At 39.4% G+C, this 13,566-nt stretch overlaps 1 pseudogene; it reads left to right on the top strand.

The window, feature by feature from the left end:
- Window positions 1–385: 385 nt before the first annotated feature.
- LOC149128269 (steroid transmembrane transporter SLC22A24-like) overlaps window positions 386–13,566 on the top strand; it is a 30,657-nt pseudogene continuing 17,476 nt past the window's right edge.

The raw sequence follows: 13,566 nt of genomic DNA on the forward strand, positions 1-13,566 counted from the left end.
CTTTCTGAAAATAAATATCATTGAGCATGGTTATTCTAGGTCATAGGGATATTCCGTCCAACTAAAAGTACACTTAATTCAGATGAAGCTCAAGGTTCAAGATCACTCACAGAGAAATGTTTTGGGCAGGACTGGTTGTCACCAACTGAACATCTCTTTTCCAAGTAATTACATCTGTGACATTTTGGAAGTATCTAGCTGTTTAAAATCAAAGAACCTGAGGAAGTCCTGTCTAATCTTCTGCAGTGCTGAGAAGGGCCCTATTGAGAAAGTGGGGCCAAGATAACACAGCACTAGAGGACTTGGTGAAAGGAAACGTTCTCTTCCTCTGAACTTCTCTCCATAGTCACTGTGCTTCACCTTGGAGACAACCTGCTCAGCCTCAATGGGCTTCGATGTGCTCCTGGATCAAGCTGGAAGTCTGGGGAGATTTCAGATCCTTCAGATTGTTCTCTTTTTTGTCACCAGTATGATAACATACACTCAACCTCTGTTGGAGAACTTCAACAGCATCGCTGCTGGGTCCCCCTCCTGGACAACCACACCACCTCTGGCAATGACTCTGACATCCTCAGCCAAGATGCCCTCCTGAGAGTCTCCATCCCGCTGGACTCAAACCTGAGGCCAGAGAAGTGCCGTCGCTTCACCCATCCCCAGTGGCAGCTCCTTCATCTGAACAGGACCTTCCCCAATGTAAGTGAGTCAGACACAGAGCCCTGTGTGGATGGCTGGGTGTACGATCAGAGCTCCTTCTCCTCCACCATTGTGACTAAGGTAAGAGTCCTCAGTTAACCTCTTTATAGAGAAGTGATGTGAACTGAAGGTGTTTGGAGTTAACACAAAGAATGGACTGAGAATTCTATACCAACTTATTCTATCAAATGAAGAAAATCTTCATTCCTTCAGCAGTTAGCAATTGCTTAGCTGAACCACAATATTCAAGTGTACTATTATGGAGGTCAATGAATTGAACAAACTATACCTCAACCTACTACTATATCATGTTATATAGAGAGGATAACCCTAAATGTTAAAAGTAATAGAAGTGCTACAGGCAAAATTTATGCTAGGTCAGTGTTACTAAGTACTGATTGCAAAACTTAAGCACAGCGCAAGTAAATCAGAACCTATATACATAGGATCCAGGCAACAGTCCTGTTGAGGCTCTTTAGATGATTTGATGAGTGGACAATACAAATGGCCAACAGATATGTGGAGAAAAATGGTCAATAGTACTAATTAGCACAAAAAAACAGAAAATAAAAACCACACTGATAAATCACCTACCCCAGTTAGAATGGCTATTATCAAAAAGACAAAAAGTAACTAATGCTGGACTGAATGTGGAGGAAGTGGAATCTTATACACTGCTGCTGGGAATGTAAATCAGTACAGCCATTATGGACAACAGTATAAGACTTCTTCAAAAATTAGAAAGCATATTCGTAGCATGGATTTTTTTAAAAAAATAAAGTTACTGCAAACTTGAAAAAAAATTAGAAAGAGAACTTTCATATGATCTAGCATATTCATCACTGGGTATATATTCAAAAGACATGAAATCATTATTTCAAAAAGTCATCTCTGTCCACCACGGTTATTGCTCTTCACTGTAGTCCAGATTTGGAATCAACCAGGTTTCCATCATCACATGAATTAATAAAGAATATATGGGAGACCACATTGTGGTAGAGTGGGTTAAGATGCTACCTGCAATGCTGGCATCCCATGTGAGCATTGATTTCACTCCCTACTGCTCCATTTCTCTGCTAATGCCACTGGGAAAGCAGGCTTGCACCCCTGATACTCATGTGGGAGCCTCTGATGGTGTTCCAGATCGTGGCTTTGACCTGTCCTAACCTTGGGTATTATATCCATGTGTGGAGTGAACCAGTAGATGAAAGATCTTTCTGTGTGTGTGTCCTTCCCCAAGTCTCTGTAACTCTGACTTTCAAGTGTGTAATTAGTTAATATTTTTCAAATGAAATATATATTCACAATGGAATCCCATTCAGTTATTTAAAAAGAATGAAATCTTGTTATTGGCATCAAACTGGATGGAACTTAAAGACATATATTAAATGAAATAAGTCAGTCACAGGGAGACAAATATTACATGTTCTTTCACACATGTGGGAGTTAAAATAAGCCTCAACATGAACATAGAATGTTGATCATTAGAGGCTAAGAAGAATGTGAGGGACAGATTGGACTTTGGATTTTAAAACACAGGAAAATAAAGAGTGGCTAATGGAGAGTGGCAAATATGTATGATGTTAAAAATATTGGAAGCTGGGAGTGTGCTACATAGAAACTCACATAGCTCTAAAATTTCAGTTTTTTAATTTTAAAACTTCTAAAATGAAAAGTTTTAAAAGGAAAAACTAAAACTTTCTTTTTGACAGGCAGAGTAGACAGTGAGAGAGAGAGAGACAGAGAGAAAGGTCTTCCTTTGCCGTAGATTCACCCACCAATAGCCACTGCGGCCAGCGCGCTGCTGCCGTTTCACCACGCTGATCCAAAGGCAGGAGCCAGGTGCTTCTCCTGGTCTCCCATGGGGTGCAGGGCCCAAGCACTGTATTTTTGTGCAAGTATCCACTGTAGTCCCGTAGCAGAGAGCTGGCCTGGAGAGGGGCAACTGGGACAGAATTTGGCACCCTAACCAGGACTAGAAACTGGTGTGCCAGTGCCACAGGTGGAGGATTAACCTATTGAGCCACGGCACTGGCCTCATTTTGTAATAATTAGTATAAATTGTTGAGTGACATGCTAATGATATGATGAAGGAAAAAAAACCTTGTGTTTGCCTAAGTATTTAAATTTTGGTAACTTAAGTTTCTTAAAATTATATTTTATGTGAATTTAATTTTGGTTCCTCACAAATGTGTTGACAGTAATACAGTAAAGGGATTTGGTGCTCTAGGGGAAAAATGACTGAAGTCGTGTACACACATGGTAACAGATTATCAGAAGGATATGGCGTAAAAGAGGCAGTGGCATTTGAAAGGTTGATATGAGTTTCAGTATTTCTAGAGTGTGGGCAACCAGAAGGAAGTGACTGTAGATGAAATTGGAGAAGAAGGCAGAACCCCATTGCAGGAGCTCGTGTGTATCATATGGAGGAGTTTGTGGTCAGGCTCCACCAAAGGGCTGAAGCTCTCCTAACACTCTGCTGTGCTGCTTCCTCTTCCAGTGGGACCTCGTCTGTGAATCTCAGTCACAAAAATCAGTGGTTCAAACTGTGTTCCTGAGTGGGTCGCTGCTGGGAAGTCTGATATTTGGCTATCTCTCAGACAGGTAAGTGTCACCTCACTTTATTTGGGGTTGTTGACCACATGATCCACACATTCATGTATTTTAGAAGACTTTGATGAGATCACACTGGGCCCTTTATGCTGGGCTACATACTCACCTAATTGTCTGATTTAAGGGAGCTACAACAATAAGCATGTTTGCTACATGACCTGGATATTATAATTTGTTATGACAAATCTATTCATTGTGTGCTAATTAGGAGACATAAAAAGTTATAAATAAGATTCAAGCAAATTTCATGAGTGATTTTCAAAGCATATTGGAGGGTCACTTCAATACAAGGAGACGTAGAGGATTTGAGACAGGTTCAACACCACGAAATTGTGAAAGAATGTTTTTGGCCTTGGCAATGATATGAAACCTGGAACTTGTTAGATCATTGATGGTGGACACTTGTAGACTGGCATCACTTTGTGTCTGCAGCATAGATGCACATGTACAGTGGGTCGTCATTGTTGTAAAATCTCTTGTTGTGAAATAACATGGGGTAGATATGGTGGTAAACCTTACAGCAATAACCTGAGAGCTGAACCTTGTGAAATAGGTACAATAGGTAATTTTTGCCACCATAAAATGTACATAATCTTAGGAAATTTTGATGAAATGGTTTGGTATAAGAAGTTAGAGATTCTGTGTGTCCGGGAACAGCTTCTCCTGAAGGAGGCACCCATGCCTGTCACTAAGGATGTCTCTTACTAGAACCACCAGAGGACTACAGATGTTCATTGCCATCCAGTTGTCTTAGTTAAAAGCTATGACCTTTGAGTTTACACAGTAAAATATTACATGTATTGAATTAACTTGCCCCAGCTTTCTTTTTTATATATAAAGGGAAAATGTTCATATTTTATATACACAGTTTTAAAAACATAATGACACCTTCCACTACACATTTTCCATCCCTCGTGCCTATCCTTCATCCTCCTTACTTTCTTCTTTTTCTTTTCATTTTTTCAATGACATATTTCAATTTCCTTTATAATTATAATATTATTCCTCCACTAAATAAAACTCAATAAGTAGTAAGTAGAAAAACCACTGATCCTCAAGAATATAAATAAATCTTTTTGTTAAAATGTTAATTTTGCTCACATTCTTTGCATTTATTGTACTCTACATAATAGTTACCACAAATCAGAGAAAACATGACACATGTCTTTTTATGACTGGCTTTTTTCACTAAGCATAATGGTCTCCAATTGCATAGATTTTGTTGTGAAAGACAGGAATTCATTCTATTTTATGGCTGAGTAGTATTTCGTGGTGTACATTTACCACAGTTTATCCAGTAATTAATTTATGGATAATCCAGTTATCAAATTGATGGGTTGATTCCATATCTTAGCTATTGTAAATTGTGCTGTTATAAACGTGGAATATGTAGATTTCATTTTTGTGGGTAAATTCCAAGGAGTGGGGTGGCTGGGTCATATGGTAGATCTATTTTCAGATTTCTGAAGAATCTCCAACTGTCTCCCATAATGGTTGCATTAGTTTACATTGCCACCAATGGTGTATTAGGGTATATTTTCCCCCACATCCTCACTAGCACATGTGACTTTTTAATTTTTGGATATTAGGAAGATGGCGGAATAGGAAGGGAGCACACTGATAGTCCGGGGAGAGACAGTTTAATAAAAGTGGAGATATTGCAGGTTCAAGGAAGAGTAGGGGAAGAAACAGCAGAAGAAACTCTACCAGAACGAGTGATTCACAGTGGACCTGCGTGGAGAGCGTGGGAGCCCACAGTTCGGGACACCAGCGGCAGACTCAACACACCAGCGCTGGAACGTGAGGTGAGCCGAACCTCAATAGCCCGAGACACTGGCAGGCAAGCAGAAAGAGGAGACTAGAGGGAACGACCCTGGGGAGAAAAGTTCACCAGGCTAACTAGAAGAGAGAGAGAGAAAAAAAGTGACTGGTACGGACACGGGTTTCTCTCTCTCCGCTCACCTCTCAAGGGCAAGCAAGACAAAGAGCAGGCGCCATCTTGGACATACGTCATAAGCAGAGCAACCTCAGGTCTGCACTGGCCCTGAGCCTAGCAGAAAAACCTGACTCTGGGCGGGGTGAATTAACAGGAGATTAGGACCTAGTAAATTTGTGGTGCTTCTGAACCGAGACTGTGAAAAAAGAGATGGTTGGGGAGAGAACTCATGGAATTCACGTGAGTACTCTCCAGAGACGCTACAATTCCATAACTTTGGCAACCCAGTGGGAGGCTGAAGGAGAATTTGAGCCCACTCTGAGGGCAGAACAGATTCCCTGTGTGGTCCTTGGGAAAGAGCTTCCGATCTCTGGCTCCTGTGGGTATATCATTTGCCTGCTAACTACCTCCAACTTCATTCAGCTGTGCGGAATTACTTCCCTTTTGAATCAAAAAAAAAAAAAAAAGAAAGAGAGAGAGAGAGAGAGGTTTACGACCCCTAACCTGGGAGTGTCACCTTTGGCACACCAAACAGAGCTCTCAGGCCACACCCATCTCAACCCTCTAAAGCTCCATCAAAAACAGACAGTCCTCTTAATCTAGAGTCATAGTATAACAAGAAAAAGCACCACAGTGAAGAAACCAAATATCTCCAATATGCCAAATAACAAATGCAAAAACCGAAGAAATAAAACAAGGAAGTCACTATGATGCCCCTAAATGAAAAAGACACCCCAATTCAAGATTATGAAGATGATGAGATAGAAGAAATGCAAGAAGCAGATCTCAAAAAATTGATAGGAACATTAAGAAGTTCTCAAAAACAAATTCTTGAACTACAGAAATCCTTAATGAACAAGACAGAAAATCTCTCTCGTGAAAATGAAATATTAAGGAGGAATCAAAATGAAATGAAACAACTAGTACAACAGGAAACTGTGATAGTGATGAGAAATCATAATGAAGTGAAGAATTCAATAGATCAAATGAAAAACACAATAGAGAGCCTTACAAACAGAATCGGTGAAGAAGAGAGAATACCGGACTTAGAAGACAAAGAACAGGAAAGGATACAGTCAGACCAAAGAAAAGAAGAGGAAATTAGAAATCTAAAACATATTGTCACAAATCTTCATGATACTATTAAAAAACCCAACATTCGGATTCTAGGAGTTCCTGAAGGCATGGAGTGGGAGAAAGGATTAGAAGGCCTTTTTAGTGAGATACTAGCAGAAAATTTCCCAGGTTTGGAGAAGGACAGAGAAATCCAAGTACAGGAAGCTCACAGAACCCCTAATAAACACGACCAAAAGAGATCTTCACCACGACACGTTGTAATAAAACTCTCCACAGTGAAACATAAAGAAGAGATCCTAAAATGTGCAAGAGAGAAATGTCAGATTACTCTCAGAGGATCTCCAATCAGACTCACAGCTGACTTCTCATCAGAAACCCTACAAGCTAGGAGGGAATGGCGAGATATAGCCCAGGTACTAAGAGAGAACAACTGCCAGCCCAGAATATTATATCCTGCAAAGCTCTCATTTGTGAATGAAGGTGAAATAAAGACCTTGCACAGCAAACAGAAATTGAAAGAATTTCTCACCACTCATCCAGCCCTGCAAAAGATGCTTAAAGATGTGTTACACACAGAAACACAGAAACACGGTCATCAATATGAAAGAAGGTAAAGGAAGGAAACCTCACATCAAAAGATCACATGGAATTCAAAGCATATATTAGAACTTATCTTTGGCAAATGGCAGGGCAACGTTACCACTTATCATTAGTCACATTGAACATTAATGGCCTGAACTGTCCAGTTAAAAGACACCAATTGGCTGATTGGGTTAAGGAACAAAACCTATCTATTTGCTGCTTACAAGAAACACATCTTTCCAACAAAGATCCATACAGACTGATAGTGAAAGGCTGGAAAAAGATATACCATGCCAACAGAAATGAAAATAGAGCGGGCATAGCCATCTTAATATCGGACAACATAAACTTTACCACAAAAACTGTTAAGAGAGACAAAGAGGGGCACTATATAATGATTAAGGGATCAATTCAACAGGAAGATATAACAATTATCAATGTATCTGCACCTAATTACAGGGCACCGGTTTATTTAAAAGATTTGTTAAGGGACTTAAAGGGAGACTTAGACCCCAATACAATAATACTGGGGAACTTCAATACTCCACTCTCAGAAATAGATCAACAGGACAGATCAACAAGGATACAGTAGATTTAAATGACACTATAGCCCAAATGGATCTAACAGATATATACAGAACTTTCAATCCTACAGCTAAAGATTTTACATTCTTCTCAGTAGTACTATGGAACCTTCTCTAGGATTGACCACATACTAGGCCATAAAGCAAGTCTCAGCAAAATCAAAAGAATTAGAATCATACCATGCAGCTTCTCAGACCATAAAGGAATGAAGTTGGAAATTAACAACTCAGGAATCCCTAGAGCATCTACAAACACATGGAGATTGAACAACATGCTCCTGAATGAACAATGGGTCATAGAAGAAATTAAAAGAAAAATCAAAAATTTTCTGGAAGTAAATGAAGATAACAACACAACGTACCAAAACTTTTGGGACGCAGCAAAAGCAGTGCTAAGAGGAAAGTTTATATCAATAGGTGCCTACATCAAGTAATTGGAAAGGCACCAACTAGATGAGCTTTCAATTCACCTCAAGGATCTAGAAAAACTACAGCAAACCAGACCCAAATCTAGTAGGAGAAGAGAAGAAATCAACAGGACTGAATCCAAAAAAACATTACAAAAAATCAGCAAAATGAGGAGCTGGTTTTTTCAAAAAATAAACAAAATTGACACCCCATTGGCCCAACTAACTAAAAAAAGAAGAGAAAAGACCCAAATCAATAAAATCAGAGACGAAAAGGAAACGTAACAACAGACACCACAGAAATAAAAAGAATCATCAGAAATTACTACAAGGACTTGTATGCCAGCAAACAGGGAAACCTATCAGAAATGGATAGATTCCTGGACACATGCAACCTACCTAAATTGAACCAGGAAGACATAGAAAACCTAAACAGACCCATAATTGAGACATAAATTGAAACAGTAATGAAGGCCCTCCCAACAAAGAAAAGCCCAGGACCAGATGGATTCACTGCTGAATTCTACCAGACATTTCAAGAAGAACTGACTCCAATTCTTCTCAAACTATTCAGAACAATTGAGAAAGAGGGAGTCCTCCCAAATTCTTTCTATGAAGCCAGCATCACCTTAATTCCTAAGCCAGAAAAAGATGCAGCATTGAAAGAGAATTACAGACCAATATCCCCGATGAACATAGATGCAAAAACCTCAATAAAATTCTGGCCAATAGAATGCAACAACACATCAGAAAGATCAACCACCCAGACCAAGTGGGATTTATCCCTGGTATGCAGGGATGGTTTAATGCGTGCAAAACAATCAATGTGATACACCACATTAACAGACTGCCGAAGAAAAACCATATGATTATCTGAATAGACACCAAGAAAGCATTTGATAAAATACAACACCCGTTCATGATCAAAACTCTAAGCAAACTGGGTTTGGAAGGAACATTCCTCAATACAATCAAAGCAATCTATGAAAAACCCACAGCCATCATCCTATTGAATGGGGAAAAGCTGGAAGCATTTCCACTGAGATCTGGTACCAGACAGGGATGCCCACTCTCACCACTGCTATTCAATATAGATCTGGAAGTTCTAACCAGAGCTATTAGGCAAGAAAAAGAAATTAAAGGGATACAAAATGGGAAGGAAGAACTCAAACTATCCCTCTTTGCAGATGACATGATTCTTTATTTAGGGGGCCCAAAGAGCTCTACTGAGAGATTAATGGAACTCATAGAAGAGTTTGGCAAAGTAGCAGGATATAAAATCAATGCATAATAATCAACAGCCTTTGTATACACAGACAATGCCATGGCTGAGGAAGAACTTCTAAGATCAATCCCATTCACAATAGCTACAAAAACAATCAAATACCTTGGAATAAACTTAACCATGGACGTTCAAGATCTCTACGATGAAAATTACAAAACCTTAAAGAAGGAAATAGAAGAGGATACCAAGAAATGGAATAAATCTTCCATGCTCATGGATTGGAAGAATCAATATCATCAAAATGTCCATTCTCCCAAAAGCAATTTATAAATTCAATGCAATACCAATCAAGATACCGAAGACCTTCTCAGATCTGGAAAAAATGGTGCTGAAATTCATATGGAGATACAGGAGACCTCGAATAGCTAAAGCAATCTTGTACAACAAAAACAAAGCCGGAGGCATCACAATACCAGATTTCAGGACATACTACAGGGCAGGTGTTATCAAAACATCATGGTACGGGTACAGAAACAGATGGATAGACCATTGAACACAATTGAAACACCAGAAATCAATCCAAACATCTACAGCCAACTCATATTTGATCAAGGATCCAAAACCAATCCCTGGAGTAAGGACAGTCTATTCAATAAATGGTGCTGGGAAAACTGGATTTCCACGTGCAGAAGCATGAAGCAAGACCCCTACCTTACACCTTACACAAAAATTCACTCAACATGGATTAAAGACCTAAATCTATGACCTGACACCATCAAATTATTAGAGAGCATTGGAAAAACCCTGCAAGATACAGGTACTGGCAATGACTTCTTGGAAAACACCCCAAAAGCTCAGGCAGACAAAGCCAAAATTAACATTTGGGATTGCATCAAATTGAGAAGTTTCTGTACTGCAAAAGAAACAGGAGAGTGAAGAGACAACGGACAGAATGGGAAAAGATATTTGCAAACTATGCAACAGATAAAGAGTTAATAACCAGAATCTACAAAGAGATCAAGAAACTCCACAAAACCAAAACAAACAACCCACTTATGGGCCAAGGACCTCAATAGACATTTATCAAAAGAGGAAATCCAAATGGCCAACAGACACATGAAAAAATGTTCAAGGTCATTAGCAATCAGGGAAATGCAAATCAAAACCACAATGAGGTTTCACCTCACCCCAGTTAAAGTGGCTCACATTCAGAAATCTACCAACAACAGATGCTGGCGAGGATGTGGGGAAAAAGGGACACTAACCCACTGTTGGTGGGAATGCAAATTGGTTAAGCCACTATGGAAGTCAGTCTGGAGATTCCTTAGAAATCTGAAGATAACCCTACCATTCAACCCAGCCATCCCACTCCTTGGAATTTACCCAAAAGAATTTAAATTGGCAAACAAACCAGCTGTCTGCACATTAATGTTTATTGCAGCTCAATTCACAATAGCTAAGATCTGGAACCAACCCAAATGCCCATCAAGAGTAGACTGGATAAAAAAATTATGAGACATGTATTCCTTAGAATACTATACAGCAGTCAAAAACAATGAAACCCGGTCGTTTGCAACAAGGTGGAGGAATTTGGAAAACATCATGCTGAGTGAATTGAGCCAGTGAAATGGACACTATGAGAAACAGTGACTTGATCAGCTCTTGTCCTGACGGTTGATGTACAATTTAATACTTTATCGATGTTAGTATTTTTTTTGTTCTAGTACCATTGGTTGAACTCTGTAATTAACACACAATTATTCTTAGGTGTTTAAATTTTAACTGAAAAGTGATCCCTGTTAGGAATTTGAAAAACATTATGCTGAGTGAAATAAGCCAGTCCCAAAGGGACAAATATCGTATGTTCTCCCTAATCAGTGACAAATAACCGAGCACCAAAAACGAAACCTGTGAAAGTGAAATGAACACTATGAGAAATGGGGACTTGATTAGCCCTCACCCTGACTGTTGATGAGCAACTTAATACGTTATCCCTCTTAGTATTTTCTATGTTCGTTCTACTTAATACTTTTGGTTGAATACTGTAATCAATACACAATTCTTCTTAAGTGCTGAAACTTAACTGAAAAGTGATCACTGTTAAATATAAGAGTGGGAATAAGAGAGGGAAGAGATGTGCAATTCGGGACATGCTCAAGCTGACTTGCCCCAAATGGTAGAGTTAGAAACATACCAGGGGATTCCAATTCAATCCCTTCAAGGTGGCATGTACCAATGCCATCTCATTAGTCCAAGTGATCAATTTCTCTTCACAATTGATCATAATGATAGGACTAAGAGCCAAAGGGAGCAAATAAACAAGACTAGTGTCTGCAAATATTAACTGATAGAACAAAAAAGGGAGAGGATGATGCAACGTGGGAAGTGGGATACACAGCAGACTCCTAGAATGGCAGATGTCCTAAACAGCACTCTGGCCTCAGAATCAGTCCTCAAGGCATGTGGATCCGGCTGAAAGGCCCATGAGAATATTTCAGGCATGGAAAGCCAAGACACTCTGGGGAAAAAAAATGACCAAAATGAAAATCTCCATGAGGAGATCCCAGTGGAAAGAACAGGTCATCAAAGAAGGAGGTACTTTCTCTGAAGGGAGGAGAGAACTTCCATTTGACTACGACCTTGCCTAAATATGATCAGAATCGGTGAACTCAAAAGGCTTCCATAGCCTTGGTGACTCATGACAAGAGACTAGGGTGATTACTGATGCCATAAAGAAGAGTGTCAATTTGTTAAGTCAACATCAGGAGTCACTGTGCACTTACTCCTCATGTAGGATCTCTGTCCTTAATGTGCTGTACATTGTGATTTAATGCTATAACTAATACTCAAACAGTACTTTACACTTTGTGTTTCTGTGTGGGTGCAAACTGTTGAAATCTTTACTTAATATATGCTAAATAGATCTTCTGTATATAAAGAGAATTGAAAATATATCTTGATGTGAATGGAAGGGGAGAGGGAGCGGGAAAAGGGAGGGCTGCCGATGGGAGGGACGTTATGGGGGGGAAGCCATTGTACTCCATAAGCTGTAGTTTGGAAATTTATATTCATTAAATAAAAGTTAAAAGAAATGAAAAGCTTATTGATAGTTCAGAGGCAAATTACAGATCTCTTGATTTCACTCCTATCTGCTCTAAAGACAAGGCACAAACTCACTATATTCAATGCATACATTTGTGTAGCAAACTTTTGGGGTAAATTTCCATATTTGATTTTCTTCCATATGGCTTCATATGAAAAAGGACTTCCTGGTTACTGCTGACTGACAGAGAGTTGATAATGGTCTTGTATGGACTAGGAGGATTACATCTGTGATTTCTGCTGTTGACAAATATAATTATTCCATTAGCCTCCAATGCAGTGTTAGAAATGATAAACATTTATCCTGACTTTGAAGATGTGCCATCTTGTGTTAAGTTTTACACACATTATTTCCTTCCAAAATAATCTTATTTCTTAGGTATGGAAGAAGGGGGTTTACACATGGTGTCTCCTCCAGACGGCCGTCATGGACACCTGTGCCACCTTTGCTCCCACCTTCCTCATCTTCTGCATTCTACGCTTCTTGGCTGGTTTTCTGCCATAAATGTTATGGCAAATGCTTTCATTCTTGGTATATTAACAATTTAAGACTTTCATGGTATCCCTGCCTAAATTGAACTTCAATTCCCTTTTGTCTGAAATAATTGTGTATATATTTTTCAGTAACAGGGTGGACAGTGCCCAAGTCACATTATATAGGACTAACACTGATGTTATGTGCCCACAGTGTTGGGCAGATACTCTTGGGAGGATTAGCTTTTGCCATTCGAGCCTGGCACATGCTGCATTTGACTGTGTCCGTACCCTGCTTTGTCTTCTTCCTGCTTTCCAGGTATGTACAACCACAGGGGAGGCTGCTGTGGGAACACACAGGAAAATCTTGATATTTCACATCTCTTTGGTACTATCCTGACACTGAGCCATTGTCTCTTAATAACCATTGAACTACTTGAAATTCAGAAGAGGGAAGAGAATGGGACTTCAAAATGGAGACTGTGACTTGGTAGTCATCATTGCAGTACAGAAGAAACAACTATTTATGAAATTATTTTAATAGAAACAATATGTATGGAGTCATGAAGCAAAAACATCAATTATGTAACTTTGGAAGGCACTATGTCATGGAGATCATGTTTATCTTGGTATCAGCAGGAAAACAGGGTTTGAGTTATTTCATAGCCTCCTTCTCAGTAAGTTGTCATTATTTGACCTGTCTGGTGATTTACCTAAAACTCATTTCAAAGACTATTTGACTTGACGTTGACATGTCCATGAAGGAAAAAAAAAAACCAGCTAGTCCACTGGAGTGTCTGAGGCAGACTTCTGGAGGGGAGAAGGGAAGTGACAGTGATGTTGCAAGCATGGAGATACACAGGGACTTATAAA

The sequence above is a fragment of the Oryctolagus cuniculus genome, chromosome 1 (assembly GCF_051225735.1).
Source record: "Oryctolagus cuniculus isolate XC-2025 breed Fujian yellow rabbit chromosome 1, ASM5122573v1, whole genome shotgun sequence".
In the NCBI taxonomy this organism is placed as follows: domain Eukaryota; kingdom Metazoa; phylum Chordata; class Mammalia; order Lagomorpha; family Leporidae; genus Oryctolagus; species Oryctolagus cuniculus.